Here is a 16443-nt window from a genome sequence, read left to right as displayed (position 1 = left end):
TCTATTTACTCATCGAGGGGAAGTAGGTTCCCATGCATTCTGGATCGCGCCCTGGCCCTGTGAACGAAGTAAGCACTAACCCGTCACAGCAGTGCTGCTGAAGTTAGAGTCCCTCACCAGCAGCAGCAGCAGCATCACCCTGGAACTTGCTAGAAATGCAGCCCCCACTCCAGACCGGATTCTGAGACTTGTAGAGGGGCCCAGCAAGCCCTCCCGGTGATTCTCTGCACGCGAAAAATCATTTTAAGGCACGTTTTTGGGAAGCTGGTGATGTTGACTGGCAATGACAGTTTAATTGTGATTAGTGTGTAAACATGTCTCTTCCAACAGCTCCTGAGGGGTGAGACTATCGAGTTTTTTGTCTTGTTTTTTAATTCCTTGCAAGGACTCTGCTTTGGGGCATTTTGATGTAGAAATGCCTGCATGTAACTTATACCTGCTCTGCTTTCAAAAGAAGTGTCTTCTGAAGATGAGTTTGCTAAGCAGCTCAGAACATTGGTGAGAACTCTGCAGAGACTCCCTGGCTATTCAAGATAGAGGAGCAGTGTCTGTGGGGACCCAGCAAAGGTCAGGGTCTGGCGTGGGCCCACGGCTGGCACTGAGGTCCGGGTTTGAAAACTGCATCTGGATCAGCCCTGACAGGGCCAGGCCCTGCCCCTCTTGGCTGCCCTAGGAGACCGAGGACAGGGTGGGAGGCAGACGGGACAGCCGGCACGGCCAAGCTTCTGTTGGCACTGCGTATCACAGCCTGTCCATCACCTTACCCGTGGAGGAGCCAGGAGGTCAACTTTTATGGTCTTGTCACTGGGGATGGGCTTGGCTCCAAGGCCACATGGTAGTAATTACTCGTCCTCTCAAATTGGTCACACTGCCTGAGACCTCGCCAGTCTTTCTGTCTCCAGTGTCCAAACTGCCATTTGGCCATCCTTCCAGAAACACTGCTTTTATCAAATCTCTTCCTCACTCCGGAACCTTTGGAAGGATGTAGACGAACTAGGCGCTGACCAGGCGGCCGACATTTTCATACGCATAAATCTAATTCTCATGACCCTGTTAGGATTTACTGTCCATTCTGTGGATGAGGCAACCTAAACTCAGGTGAAGCAACATACTCATTATACAACTATTACGTAGGGGAGCAAGGTTTGAACCCAAGCCTCTGAATTCAAAGCTCATGTTCCCGTCCCCACCCCACCCCCTTGCTACGCTGCCTCCTTATTACTTAACAAGTCAAACTTGTCAGTCCTTTGGGGTCCACCCTTCATTCCAAATGTAGGCTAAAATCAAGTCAGCTGGACCTCTTGCTACATCTCAATGCATACCTTTAGCTCTAGCCAGTCTGCTCCCCTCACGCAAATGTCTATCACAGAGCAGAGTCGGCAAACCCACTCCGCCCTCCAGACATGTTCTATTGACCATGGAGTTGTAACTATTGTCCGTTGTTTTTAATTACCAATATTTCAAAATGGGGAGAATTCCATATAGAGCTCTCTTTCTGGTTCCTAATGAAAAATGTCAAGGTTTGGCAACATACTTGTATTCCCGCTGGATAACAATCGGCCAGAATTCTGTAGCAACTCTGCACTTGAGAGAGCGTGTGGGACATGCAGATGCCACAGGCTGGCGTCTCTCATTTCCATCACCCTGCTGGCCCTGAGGGTGTTGGAGATACTTGCCCCAGAGTGTCATCGTCTTGTGATTAAGATGATTCAAAACATCTCCAGCTAAAGGGCCAGATCTTCTAGACTGATTTTCACGGAGACTAGATTTTCAGCTACCTGAGTTGGGCTCTAGAATTTTCAAGCTTGGAATGGAGTCTGAAGTTCCCTAACATCTCTCTCTCGGTGTCCAGATTGAACCTATCCAAGGATGAGGGAAGGTCACAGAACATCACACATAGAGGTGGGCTCAGGGTACAGCTAGGACGGAGACTGAGAGAACCAGCACACGGTATTCTCAGAAGCCCCCCAGACTCACCCCGAGTGGCAGTCTCGCCAGGGCTGGAGCCAGAAGAGGGCTTGTCTGTGTAGCCTAATCGATGTAGGAAGCTTAAAGTCTTGTAAATGAGAGAGCGAAGGTTAGCAGAATATGCCACCCCAAAATAGGACCGCAGGAGTTCAGGACCTGCTACCCCCAAATCTTTCTCTTTGATACACGGATTACTTAGAGCTGTAGGCACTTGCAAAACAGCAAATACAGGGAGAGGCTTTCACTGAATTCCTTTTATCTGCCTAAAGGCAGATACCAGATACCCCAAAAGGAACACTTGTCACAGATCCCCTCCCGGGAGGTACATCACCCAGGGAGGACTGACTCTCACCACAAGAGAAGAGACTAGAAGTCAACCCCACACCCTGACAAACTTCATCACAAATTATTCTACCTCCCATCTGTTCTTCCAAAGGCCCATTCATCTCTCCTAAAAATCACTGACTCTCCCCTAAGAGGCCTACCAACCCCCTCTTCCTTCCCTGTTGAGCTGGTATTTAATCCCAAATTCTAAGCCACCTCAGGGAGTTAACTTATTTTCCCCTGGGTGTTTCCATGGTGACATGAGGTATCCATGTTAAGAAACTTCTGTGTTTCTTTTGTTAATCTGTCTTTTGTTACAGGGGTTTCAGCCAAGTACTCGAAGGGTAGAGAGAAAATCATTTCCACCCCCCTACAAGAACAATAGATTGGATTTGGCAGAAGTTAAACAATGGTCGGGGTGGGCATTTGAATGACACAAAGCTTACGCAGCTCTCTGAAGGGGGCAGCACCCGGTCTCCACTGAGGTGATTCTGTAGGCAGGTGGGAGAACTTTGTCAGACTCGGCCCGGCCTGGAGTCGTAATGACGGCCGTCCTCACAACAATCCTATGAGCTCATACGGTGTGCTGGCTCAAGGCTCAAAATTTGAGACCTGACTCTGCCACCTGGGCTCTGGGGTGGCGTCAGTGATGATAGATTCTGTTTTGGCTACAGTGCGTGAACAAAGAAACACCAAAATCTCATCAGCCGCACACAACTAGTTTCTCACTTACACAAAATGGCTGTGATCTGGGCAACGCTCCAGGGCAAGTCTTCAAGGCGACATTTAGCATCCTGGCTGCTTCAAGCCTTTAGCCCATCGTCTCAACCCAAGACCTCTTCCGTAAGAGCACAGCAGAGGAAGAGAACCACGGAAGGTCTCCCGTGAAGGATGAATGATACGGCCTGCGAGTGATACCGTGGCTTTCACTCACAGCCCACTGGCCACAACTAGGCACGTGGCCATACCTAACTGCAAGGGCACCGAGAGGTACACACACTCACGTGCCCAGAAGGAGAGGAGAACCAAATGTGGCTGAGTCCCAGAAGGCTACCTCAGTGTGCCTTCCTGACCACTGAATATACCGTGTCTTCCCGCAGAGATCCTGCTCCTGCTCCGTGGAAGACGACCTCAAAGTACCATCTAGTGGCCTCATCCATCATCGGCCCAGGAGGTCTCTGTGTTAGCGGTTAGGCAGGCACCTCCTCCTCAGACCTCAGAACTAAAGAGAGAAGTCATCCGCCTGAGATCCCCTCCCCCCGCCATCCTTGACAGAGGATGAACTAGGAAGGGGAAGAATGGAAAACGTTGTAGTTCTGCTGCGAAGCCACGGAACCTAGCATGGTGGGTGTCCCTGCAGGCCCGGCTCAGCCTGCAGTTCTCTGTGGCCTCTGGCGCCACCCTCTGGGAGGTTCTTCCACGGCCACTGTGTCTCCCAACGCACTCTGGCCACACCACACTCGGGGAGTCTGAACTGAGAGGCTGTCCGGCTTTCTCAATCCCCGTCCTGCTCTAGGAGACCAGAGCCCCAAGGGTCATTTTAAGTTCTGAGTGGAGACTTCTGGAGCCTGGGGATCATGGGAGTTTGGGTCAGAATGGCTATCCTATAGACGTAGTAGGAGCGTTACCAGACAGATTCCAACTGGCAACATGGGCCAGAAGCCACAGTCACAATTTCTGGGGGGGACTCGACTCATAAATCTCTTGTATTCCTTTGCTCCCTTGCTCTCATACCTCTCTCCTGATGGAAACTTTGAGGCTATGGGGCTTCCATGCAAAAGCTACACTTTTTTCCCTGAGCCATTCTGTCCAGCTGAAAAGTTGGCCGGGGCACCACATCCTTATCTGATCGTTGCATGGAGGCCTTTGTCACGTAAGTGTTCTCTATGTTCGCTTCTGATCTCATCTCTTTCTTGTAAGACCTTGCCGAATGCAGGCAATATCAACCATATGATGCTATTAAAAATCCATTTTCCCGCCTCTCCCCTTAGAGCCACAAGTTCATTAGGTACATGATCCGCCCCTGAGCTGCTGCTGCCCAGTATTTACTACTTTTACGTAGGTTGACTGATTTACATTTTTGCAGCTTGCAACTAGAAAATGCCCTGACCAAATCTTCTAATGATATCTGATTGACTTGTCCGTGTATGATCCCCCAACTGACAGATGTGTCTTCATCTGACAGATCGGGTTTGCACTTACTACATTACCTAAATCAAGCTCTTTATTTTGTAATAATTTGATTCACAGATAGTTATAAGAAATAATATGAGAGCGCCTGTGTACACACTGATATTTACCTGGTTTTTCCATTGGTAACATTTTACAACACAATAATATGATCCCACATCCAGGACTGCTTAATTTAAAAACGGATGGCCTTTGCCTTTATTTCTGGCTATTTGCACATCAGAATGATTTTGTGAGTTCCTCAGTGCCATGATATTTGAGCTTACTTTTGTATTAAGCCTAGTCATTACATTTTTAAAAATTTTTTTCGTTTAATGATTTGTTTATTCCAAAAAAAAAAATTCTTTTTGCACACTTACAAGTATGTCAAGCAGTGCCCTTCACCGTGGGATTACAACAGTGGCCATGAAAAACGTGGCCCTTCCTCAAATCACGAATATATTTCACTGGTTTCTCTGACACAGGGGGGATGGGGAGCGGTGTTTGGAAATGCCACAGAGGTGACAGGAAGAGGGAGGCAGAGGGAGAAATCCATTGAATTCATCAACAAGGGCCACAGCAGTTTCAGCTGGAAAGCCAGGGGCTACTGCCAGACGGCAGAGCACTGAGGACACAGAGGAGGGAAGGGGGCCCCTCGCTGGCACCTCTTCGGTAATGACGGAGCTATGTGTGTGTGTATCTATTTTATTTACATAGACAATGCTTCTGTGTAGGGAGACAGTCCAAGGGCATGAACAGGTTTCACAGGGAGAAGTGTCCCTCCCATCTCCCAGATACCCTCCAACAGCAGGCCCCACTGTACCAGGTCCGTACTCACCCCTCCAGAGACGGCTCAGGCGGGCACAAGTGTGTAGCTCCTACATCTGTCCTTAGCTGGGACGCGCTCCACCTCTCCAACTGTCCTCAGGAGAAGTTCCCGGAGACAAAATGATCGCAGGCTTAAGAGCTCTGAGTGGCCAGCAGGTCACAGGGGTGGGCTGGGGGTGGAGGCGATGGGCAAAATGGCAGCCCCCTTGCGGCTACAGGGTCAACGATGCGCAACGATCAGGTAAGAGGAGGCAGCCTGCTCTGAGTGCTTGCCACATGCAGGCCACTCCAGCCACGCCAGTAAAGGGCGTCCCTGCAGGGAGACGGTATCATTGTCCCCACTGACAATGAAAGAAACAAGCACTCACCCGAGGTCAACCAGTGACAAGAGTCAGAGCTGAGAGTCCAACCCTGCTCTGTTCGTCTCCAAAGCCGTGCTATTTTTTCCCATTTTTTTTTTTACTGTAGTAAAATACACATAAAATTTGCTATCTTAATTAAGCCACCAATGCAGTAGCATGAAGTACATTCACATGGTTATTCAACTGTCACCACCATCCATCTCCAGAACTTTTACATCTTCTCATACTCAAACTCTGTCCCCATTACCACCAGCTCACCATCCCCCTCCGCAGCCCCTGTAACCACATTCTACTTGCCTCTCGGTGAGTTTGAGGACTCCAGGCCCCCCGGCTAAGCGGAGCCATACGTTATGTGTGCTCTGTGGCTGGCTTATTCCTCACTGAGCCCTACCACCATTCCGACTGGCTTTTGTATCCTGTGGCATTCGAGTTTCTTTCCTTCCCTTAATTGTCATTCTTTCTCATTTAGGTTTTGCCAATTGGTCCCGACTGCATTCAGTGTAGTGAAGGGATTCAGTTCAGAATCACACGGTGCATTCAGTGGCCACATCTCTTTCGTCTCCTTTAATCTGGAATGGTCCCTCTTTAAAATTCCAGGCCAGATCTTTTGTAGAACAGCTCTTAAATTGGGTTTGTCTGACTACTTCTCATGATGATATTCTAATCCTGCATCTTTGACAGGAACATCAGGAGCAATGATGCATTCTTGTCATAGCATCCTATGAGGTGCATGAGTGAGATCTATCCCTTTGTGGCTGATGTTAACTTTGATCACCTGATTATAGTGGTGTCGGCCAGATCCCTCTTTTGTCCATTTGTAATAAATTAGTATTTTGTGGAGAGGGACTTTGAGATTTTGTACATATCCTGCTCTTCATCCAACATTCATGCCCATTGACATAGCTCTGTTGAACCAAGTATCATTCTTGACCATGGCCAAGTGGGCATTTTGAAATTCCATCGTTCCTTCTACACTCATTAGTTGGCATCCTACTATTGTAAAAAGCTTTTTCTTGTTCCTGTTTATTGATTCACTTGTTTATTTCTATCTGTATGGACCCATGGATTCCTATTTTACTCAATGTGTTATACAATCTGGGGCTATCATTACCTCATTCGGCATCAGGTTGTCCCAGATTTGGCTGGTGGGCAGACTTTCCGACTGGCTTTTGTATCCTGTGACATTCCTCCCTCTGTCCTTGAGCACCTCCTTACTTCCTGACACAAGGAGATGGTCTAGGCTTATCTCCTGCTTTTCCTGCTCTTGCCCTGGAATCTGCCATTTCTCCAAGAAGCTTTGATTCCTTTGTCTGGTATTTAAAAGTCACACTGAGCGCCAGATGTGCCCCCGCTCCCAGGCCTTCCTGGGGTGCATTCGAGTTTCTTTCCTTCCCTTAATTGTCATTCTTTCTCTAGCCTCTCCCGCTATCCTCCATACAGTTACACCGGATCAGTGACCTCTACACAGAACCACCTCCTGTCACCACCAACACCTCGCACCCGGACAGGTGGCCCCTCGCCCATTCTGGCTCTGCGACCCCACGCTGCTCTCCTGACCCTCCTCCCATCTCCACAGATGCTGACCTAACGGCTCAGTAGCTGTTTGCAAACCTCGGACCCGAGCCCTACCTAAAGTTCAGGTGGTTATGAACAGACATAAGAGAGGGAACTGGCCAGGGGTGGTGACGGTCACCACAGGGTGGTGACAATGAAGAGATGGAAAGGCTGACGCAGTGAATCACCACCACGTGACAGCCCCTGCCAGGCAGGGCAGGTGGCTCGGCCGTCTCTGGGCTTGGCTAGAAAAGGAAACAGTGGGGTTACCTCCCAGACAGTGCAGGATAGCAGAGAGAGCAGGTTTGGGGGCCAAGCTAGCCCTTCGTATTCTCTTTGTTCACGTTATCTTATTGTCTCCACCCCCCCACCCCCCACCCCCAATCTGCCTTTTGTGTCTCTTGCTGTGGCTCCGTGTCAGTCACTCTGGCAGCAGGCCGCCCGTCTTTCTCATGCCTGCCCAGAACTTACTCTTCCTACACCCAGCAAGAGCCCCTCACACAAACCCACCAGACTGGGTGAAAGGCCATGCCGCCATTTGCACGAGCTGTGGAAACCAACAAAAACTTATTTATAGTCCACAAATTATTAATAGGCTGGGATCTTATTAATTCCATCCCCAGCACACATCTCCCCATAAACGCGTGGGCAGGGGCGGATAGAAACACAGTGAACGTTATTGGATAAAACCCCCATAAAAGGAGTATCGTAATACATCATTCCACTTCCCCTCATTAAGTCTGTGCCGAGAACGTCCTGTGGTTTACAGCTGTAAACCAGTCCCATCTGACCTAGAGACCCAGGACCACTTCTGTCCTTCCTTGGCCCAGCCTCCCGCCCCCCTGAAAGAATGTGTTTGCACAGTCGACATCAGTAAGATGGTCCCTGACTATCCACAGATCCTGTGGCCACAGCCTGGACACAGAACTCCAGGGAGACAAGCTGGACCACACGGGGCGGGGGGGGGGGGCTGTTGGCCCAAGCCAATTCCGGGATGACATGGTCTTGAACCAAAATCAGCTTTAAGAAGGCCGGCTCTGCCTGTTTTTCCATGCCCAAACGCTAACTCCCAGAACTTGTCATGCCAGGGAGCTGCAAGGTGCTCCCTCTCCCACCCGAGGCAGAAGAGAGGGGAAGGACAGCAAGAGAGGCACATGGGCCCCCAGTCCTGGAATGCAGCCGACCTGAACCCAGGACAAGTCAGGCCAGAGAAAATCCCATGCTGGGTGGCCACGAGGAGAGAGGGACAACATGAGAAATGTAGAGGACTCTTCCAGGCCTTGCTCTCCATGCTGGCCTCCTAAGCAGAAAAGAAAGAGGAGGAAAATGCCTGGGCCAGCTCTGAGGGAGCAGAGTCAGCTCTGTGCCACTGTAATTTCATGGACGGACAGAGAAAGGTGATAACCAAGGGCACTGGGCCTGTGAGTGGAAACTGGTGACGCCACACTAGCCCTGTGGCCCAACTGGGGCCCTGGAATTTGACCAGTTCCTACAGCACTCAGTCCCCTGGTGAGTGAGGGTGTCTGTTGTGGGATCAGCCCCAGGGTGGGGTGAAAGGAGGTGCAGGGGCCCAGGGAGGCAGGAGCAGACCTTCTGCAAATCTGTCAGGGGTTGCTGCAAGAATCAGAAACAGGAGGTGTGTGGGGCGCCTGGGTAGCTCAGTGGCTTAGGTGTCCAGCTTTTGATTTTGGCTCAAGTCATGATCTCAGGGTTGTGGGATCAAGCCCCGAGTCAGGCTCTGCGCTCAGCGAGGAGTCTGCTTGAGATCTCTCTCTCTCTCTCCCTCTGCCCCTGCCCTGTGCACACACACTCTCTCTCTCTCTCAAAAGAAAAGAAAGAAAAAAAGAAAGAAAGAAACAGGAGGTGTGCAGTTCCCAGCAGCTACCTTGGGGATGGTTTTCAAGTGCCCTAATGTGGCACTGGCCGTGGACATGGGGCCCGTCCATTCGTGAGGAGTGATAGAACCACATCCTCAAGGAACAGGGTCACCTCAACTTCTACCTCTGTTATCTGGCAGCTTTTCTTTTCCGTGGGCTCTGAGGGGTGGCAGTCCTCTCATGGCCAGGCTCTGTGGGAACAGAAGAGGGATAGGAGAGGAAGGGGAAGAAGAAGAAGGAGGGGAAGGGGAAGAGGAAAAAGGAGAGGAAGGGGAAGAGGGAGAGGAAACAGCGAGAACAGGAAGCTTAGAAATACCCACGCCACTCAGCCTGCCTCTTTCCGTCATTTAGGGAATGAGATGGTGCCTGAGGGCACCGGCCATGCGGGGCACATAGTAAGTGCTCATTAAATATCGCTATTGCCCTAGAAATGGCTGCCGGAGCAGCAGAAGTGGTGGATGATTCATTCAACCATGAAACACCCCAGAATGTAGAGCAGCCATCATCTCCCCCTTTTTCCAGATGGAGAAACTGAGGTCCTGGGCTATGAAGCCACCTGACCCAAGTTGCCCCACTGGCCTGCGGGCAGCAGAGCCAGAACAAGGGCTTGTCTCCCGCAGGAGATTCCAGGAGCCCAGCTCAAGGCATGGACTTGATCTTGCAAGCAGGCTCCAAAAGACCTGGGGACAGGAGAGAGAGAGAGATGGAAAAGGTGGGGCACGGACCGGGCAGGGCCGTGCAAGAGAGGAGGCAGATCTGAGGGGCAAGGGGGTCGGAAGCAGGCTTACCTGCCGGAGAGGGTATGATGGGCACACGGGAGGGCACGGAGAGGCCCTCGGACTCTGAGGTCTGCAGGAAGCAAGAGGGAGCAGCCACCGTCCGAGCTCTGGAGGGAAACCCACCTGACCCCTCCATAGCTGAGTGAGCTTGGGCACGTCCCCTTAACCCTCCTCAGTAAAATGGGGGAGATGGCAGTCCTCCTCCACAAGCTGCCGGGGGGAGGAACGAGGCCATGTCCAGCACACAGCTCTCAGCCATCGCTCAGCCGGCGCATCACTTGTCGTCGAGCCGGAGAGATGGCTGAGCCCAGGGCAGAGATGGAGGCCAGACTTCCGTCCCCCTCAGACACACCCCGTGCAGCATGCCTGAACAGGGAGCCATGGAGACGACCTGTGAGACAGGCCAGCAGGGGCCCACGGTGCGTTTCCCTAGAGGAAAAGTGTCTGTCAGAAGAGATCTTCCCGGGCGGATAGCCAGGCTCCTTGGGTGATGTGCCCCAGCTCTGTTGCTTCCTACCTGTGTGACCACGACCAGTCACTGGTCCCCTCTGAACCTTAGGCTCCTTATCTAGAACGCTGCTTTGAGGACTATAGATAATCTTTAAAGGGAAACTGCGGGTATTCATTTTACCTGGGGAGGCAGAGTAACCACGGGGAAGATAGCGCAGACCTGCAGAGAGATCAGGGCTCAAATCCCAGCCCTCCAAAAAGTAGCTAAGCAGCCGGAGGCGAGTTTCTCAGCCTCTCTGTGGCGTAAGGAGCTGGGATAAGGCGTGTGAAGCCCTAGTACAGTCCAGCACGTAGTAAGGACCTACAACATGGTCGCTGCCTGCCAGTTTCCCTCTCGGCCTGAACCTGATCCGGGCCTGACCTTGCCTTCTATCTCACCCAGGTTTTGTCCCCAAATTTCCAGCCGAGTGTGGCCTGAAAACTGTCTTTGTGGGGCAGCCACCCCGGCCCACCCACAGCGCCCGTCTCATCAGTGCCCCTGCTATAAACAGACAGAGGCCGTGTAAGCAAACACCCACTCCCTGGTGGCCCCGAAGGCCACCGGCCTTGCAAGAGGTCAGCTAGAGGGTGGCAGCCCGGTTGGACGCAAATAACCACCAAAGCCAAGGGCAGGGCGGGCCACAAAAAACCCCTGGCCAGGCAGAGCGGCAAGTGAGGCGCAGAAAGCCAGAGGGCACCCAGGCCGTGTCCCTGACTTCTGTCCCGCCCACCCTCCGCGGGGGCTGGCCACCCCCGGCCCTGGGGTCTTCCTTCTAACTGAGCTATGTGCCCTCCCCACAGGGAGCCCCTGCCTCTCCACGCACCCCGCCCGCCTCACCCCCACGCGGGCCGCCCAGCGGCACCGACAGCAGTGCACACCCGGGCACCTTACACGCCCGTCTCATTTAAGGCCCTCACCGTCCCCGTGTGACCAGCGCCACCACAGATAAAGAAACTGCCTCTCAGTAAACCGGCTAGCTGGTGAGAGCCAGCCGGAATTAGAATCCACACCTCAGCTTTCACCCCTGCTCCACACTGGAAGATCACTTAGACCTGCCCTGGAGTCAACCCTCCAAGCTTCTCAGGCTCAACCTTACCCTTCTCTCACCAGCTCCAGCACCCCCAAAGACACTATGCACGCCTGTTGAACGACTCTCCAAATGCACATGGAGACAAGAATCCTAATGGGTGGTGTTTCCCTGAAGGAGGAGGGGTGGGTTGAGCAGTACTCTGCAAGCCCCTTCACAAGCACCAATTCATTCATCCCACCCTCAAAACCACCCAAGAGGGTCGGGGGTCTGATGCTCATGTTACAGTTGAAGAAACAGAGGGACGCCTGGGTGGCTCAGTCCTTAAGCATCTGCCTTTGGCTCAGGTCATGGTTCCAGGGTCCTGGGATCGAGCCCCGCATTGGGCTCCCTGCTCAGCGGGAAGCCTGCTTCTCCCTCTCCCACTCCCCCTGCTTGTGTTCCCTCTCTTGCTGTGTCTCTCTCTGTCAAATGAATAAATAAAATCTTAAAAAAAAAAAGAAAAGAAACAGAGACTAGAGGGTAAGTGGTGCGCCTGAGGCTCATACCCTAAGAGGCGGGGCTGAGTGCATTCCTGGGGCTGGGGTCCTGACGCTGCACTCAGCCCCTCTGCGTGGTGAGGACCACAGGGTGGCGGTCCCTTGAGGCGGACCCCCAGACGCTGTCCCTTCTGTGTGGCCAGCGCCCTAGGTGGACCCAGCACAGCAATGGGGATCATCATGAGTCTGCTCAATGAATGGACACACAGGGAAACAAACAGATTACTTCCTGGGCTCCTTGAAGTTCTAGAAGCATAGTGTAGAGGCTAAATGCATGGGCCCTGAAGCCACACTGCTTGGATTCCTGGCTGCCCCTTTACCAGCTATGGTGCTTTGAGTGAGTTACTTCATTCTTTTGTACCTCAGTTTTCTCATCTGTAAAATGGGGATTCTAATAGCACCTACCTCACACGGCCGACCTGAGGGCCAGTGAGTCGCATTTGTAGCCTTCTTAGAACATTTCCTGGCACAGAATGGGTTCCAAATAAGTGTTTTTTGTTTGTTTGTTTGTTAAAAGAGGGTGGGGGGAAGGGCAGAAGTCAAGGAGAGAGCGAATCTCAAGCAGACTGCCCGCTGAGCACAGAGCCCAGCACAGGGCTGGATCTCATGACCCTGAGGATCATGACCTGAGCTGAAATCAAGAGTCAGACACTCAACCAACTGAGTCACCCATGCTCCCCCACAAATAAGTGTTTGTTAAAAAATACATATATATGAATTTACAACTCTACTTTATAGCCGTCTCGATTTATTTTTAGAACAAGTCACAGTTGTGTTTACCTTTAAAAGTATGCATTTACTAAGCTAGTATCTGACCAAACTGATATAAGCATTACCTCTTGGTTGCTTGTGGGTGGATACATATACATAAACTCTTAATTTATAATTGGTTTTATATAAGAGATTGACGTCAGGCCTCAGTCCATAACACTAGCGGGGGAGGGGGTCTCCAATTAGTCTTGGCACCTGAGTCTCCTTGCTTTCGTTCTGTTTAAGGCAAAACGACCTGAAGGGGGTAATTTTAAACACCAAAGCTGCGAATGTTCTGTGTTGCTAGGGAAAAGCTCAGAGCAAGCTTCTCGGAAGCCCAAGGGTGAAGATAAAAGTGGAAATGACTAGTGGGTGCTAGAAAAGCACCGTTCCCAGGAGGGAGCCTGGAGCTCAGAGCACGTCAGGGTGTGGAGAACCATCCCCTCATGAGAGCAGAGGAAGGGCCCAGAAGGCCTTGCTGAGGGATGCGGCAAAAGCCAAAGGCAGCACTCCTTCACCCTATCCACACGTCATCCGTGCCCCTGGAGCCAGACCCTCGTGTCACGAATAAGGTGTCACCCCTGTCTTCGGGGAACTCACTTTTCAACGAGGGCTACAGACGCAGAAATGAAATAAGGTAGCAGGACTCCCCAAGCACATCTTGGCCCTGCTTTTAGTTCTGCACATGGAAGGCTAGAGAAAACTTCCTCCGCCAGGATCCACCAGGGAGGACATTTTATTTCTTTGAAAGAAATATTTTGACAGAATGACTGGGATGGAAGGTGAGACCCTTAGCTCATGTACAAATGAACAAGGATATGACTGAATAGCACAGGGACAAGGAGACCGGGAAAGGAAGGTGTCTTCTCCTACGGGGAAGGGGAGTCAGGACTAGATGAGAGACATGGGAAGGCTGAGGACCACCGGGACGAAGGGCCAGAGAGAGACAGCCTGGCGGCAAGATGACCAAACAGAACATGAGAGAAGGACATCTTTAGGGTTTTTGTTGTGGAGAGCACGATGTAAGCCCAGGCCTCTGGCCCACGTACTAAATCTCGAGTAAAGTCTGCAGTTGACCACTGCTGCTCATGTGTGAGTGGATGATTTTGAGAGCTCTCAGAGGGGTTGGTTTTTTTGTTTTTTTGTTTTTAAGTAACAGCTACCATATGCCAGGCATTAGTCTACGCACTTCACACCACTGATGCATTTAATCCTCATGACAATTTTGGGAGGTTAGTTCTATTATTACCTCCCCATTTTCCAGGTGAGGAAAGTGAGGCACAAAGAGAATAAAGAACCTGCCCCCAGGCTCACAGTTAGTGGGTGGCGGATCCAGGATCCAGCCTAGGAAGGCTGGCATGATGCTAGGGAGAAAGGACCCCTAGCCCGGGCCATACATTCTAGAGGCCCCTGCTCTGCTCCTCCTCTGACTATGCCTCTCCCCCAGGGAAGGGCCAAGGACATGCCCACCTGGATCCCATGCTCCTCCCTTCCCTCCACTGGTAGACCGTGGCCTGGGTACTCAGTGTGCCAGAATCCCCTGCCCAAGCGGCTCTGGCAGGTAAGACAGGGGTGCCCCTGATCAAAGGATGCTGACAGGAATGGACATGGGGAGCGCCACAGTGGCCGTTCCCGAAACACACAGTGAGCAGCTCAACGTGTCAGCCCACTCCAGGTGCCATTACAAGCTACCACAGACCGGGGGCTTCAACAACAGAGATTTACTTTCTCACAGGCGCAGAGGCTGGAAGTCCAAGATCAGGGTGTCGGGGAGGGCCCTCTTCCCAGCTTGCACACTGCTGACTTCTCCCTGCCCCCTCACATTTTCCTCAGTGCCTCATTGAGAAAGACAGACATCAGGCTCTCTGGTGTCTCCTCCTAGAAGGGCCCTAATCCTATCAGATCAGGACCCTACCAACCTTAGTCCCTTCCACAAAGGCCCTATCTGCAAATACAGTCATATTGGAGTTTAGGGCTTCGACATATGAATTGGGGGTGGAGGGGGGTGGTGGTAGGGAACAGGGACAAAACATTCAGTCCATCATGCTTACCAGGAAAAACATGGGAGTCTAGGGTAGTGGACGATTCAGGCTCAAAACCCAGAAGCTGGTGCATGCTGCTCAGGGTCTCATATGGGGCAATAATGTCTGCACAGGAACCAAGGGAGTGGACTCTGGAGCCTGAGAGCAGAACATCACTGCAGGGACGGCAGATACAGAAGAGGAAGGGCCTCCCCTCAGCAGGGCTGTGCAGGACTGCTGTTCAACAGCGCCACCTTGTGGTGCAGATGGTCAAGAGCAATAGGGGATTTTGCCTCTCCAGGTCCCCCTGCATCTGCTCTTTCAAAAGCAGGACTAAGGCCCTGGGGTTTTTGGAAAAATCAAAAGCAAGATATTAAACTTTGTAACAACAGAGTTTGGGGGGGGGTGGTATTCAAGTGATTAATTAGAAAAAAAGAAATATGACCAGATTCGTACCTTAAGCTCTTGGTATAGGTCATATCAGTTCCACAGGATATGAATGCACCTGCTTAGCTGTTAAGCAACTTCTTATTAAAGTGCTTTTTAGCCCTTCAGACCGGCTACTCTTTTAGTATAGTCCCAGCACACAAGGGCAAAGTCACCCCTACATACCCACAGAACATGGGAGACTTTAGTGGTTCTCTCATAAAATGTTTTTTAAAAGTGAAAACTCAAGGAAGAGCCATTGTTTAGGGTCTGTGATAAACTACTGTGTTCAGATTTGCGGGAAGATTGGGATATTTAAAGACCCTATCAATAATCTGTTGAAATGTATGCTTTTAAAAAAAGTAATGGTTTACAACAACGAGATACCACCACACACCTATTAGAATGACCAAAATCTAAAACACTGACACCAAATGCTGGCGAGGCTGTGTAGCGACAGGAACTCTCATTCACTGCTGGCAGGAATGCAAAATGATACCGCCAGTTTGGAAGACGGTTTGGCGGCTTCTTACAAAACTAAACATAATCTGACCATACAATCCAGCAACAGCACTCTTTAGGTATTCACCCAAAGGACTTGAAAACTTATGTCCACACAAAAACCTACGCGCAGATGTTTATAGCAGCTTTATTCATAATTGCCAAAACTTGGAAGCAACCAAGATGTCCTTCAGTGGGTGCATGGATAAATAAACTGGTGCATCTAGACACTGGAATATCACTCAGGGCTAAAAAGAAGTGAGCTATCAAGCCATGAAAAGACACAAAGGGACTTAAATGCAGATTACCACATGAAAGAAGCCAGTCTGGAAAGGCTACAAACCATAGGATTCTGACTATATGACATTCTGGAAAAGGCAAAACTATGGAGACAGTAAAAAGATCAGTGGTTGCCAGGAATGGGGTGGGGAGATGAAAAGGCGGAGCACAGAGGACTTTTCAGGGCAGGGAAAAGACTCTGTATGATACGACAGTGGTGGATATATGTCATACTTTTGTCCAAACCCATAGAATGCACAACACCAAGGGTGAACCTTGAGGTAAACCACAGACTGTGGATGACTATGATGTCTAGTTCTGTCCTTGGTCACAACTATCCCACTCCGGTGAGTGACATTGATAGTGGGGAGGCTGTGCGTGTGTGGGGTCAGAGGATATGTGGGAAATCTCTGTACCTACCTCTCAATTTGGTTGTGGACCTAAAGCTGCTGTAAAAATTAAGGTCTTTCTTTTTTCCTTCCTCTCTTTCTTTTTTTCTTTCTTTCTTTCTTTCTTTCTTTCTTTCTTTCTTTCTTTCTTTCTTTCTTT

At 50.8% G+C, this 16443-nt stretch overlaps 1 long non-coding RNA gene across 2 annotated transcripts in view; it reads right to left on the bottom strand.

Moving 5' to 3' along the window:
* Nucleotides 1-16443, bottom strand: part of LOC116632120 — a 361137-nt gene that overhangs the window by 122762 nt on the left and 221932 nt on the right. The window contains exon 3 of one of the 2 annotated variants that reach the window (XR_004299341.1): nucleotides 5300-5602. The exons of the other annotated variant lie outside the window; for it this stretch is intronic. This is a non-coding gene — a long non-coding RNA (uncharacterized LOC116632120). The remainder of the gene's footprint in view (nucleotides 1-5299; nucleotides 5603-16443) is intronic. 2 annotated transcript variants of the gene reach the window in all.

Source organism: Phoca vitulina, unplaced genomic scaffold (genome assembly GCF_004348235.1).
Source record: "Phoca vitulina isolate PV1807 unplaced genomic scaffold, GSC_HSeal_1.0 scaffold6, whole genome shotgun sequence".
Lineage (NCBI taxonomy): Eukaryota > Metazoa > Chordata > Mammalia > Carnivora > Phocidae > Phoca > Phoca vitulina.
Note: the sequence above shows the minus strand (reverse complement) of the source record. Positions and strands in the feature narration are given on the sequence as shown.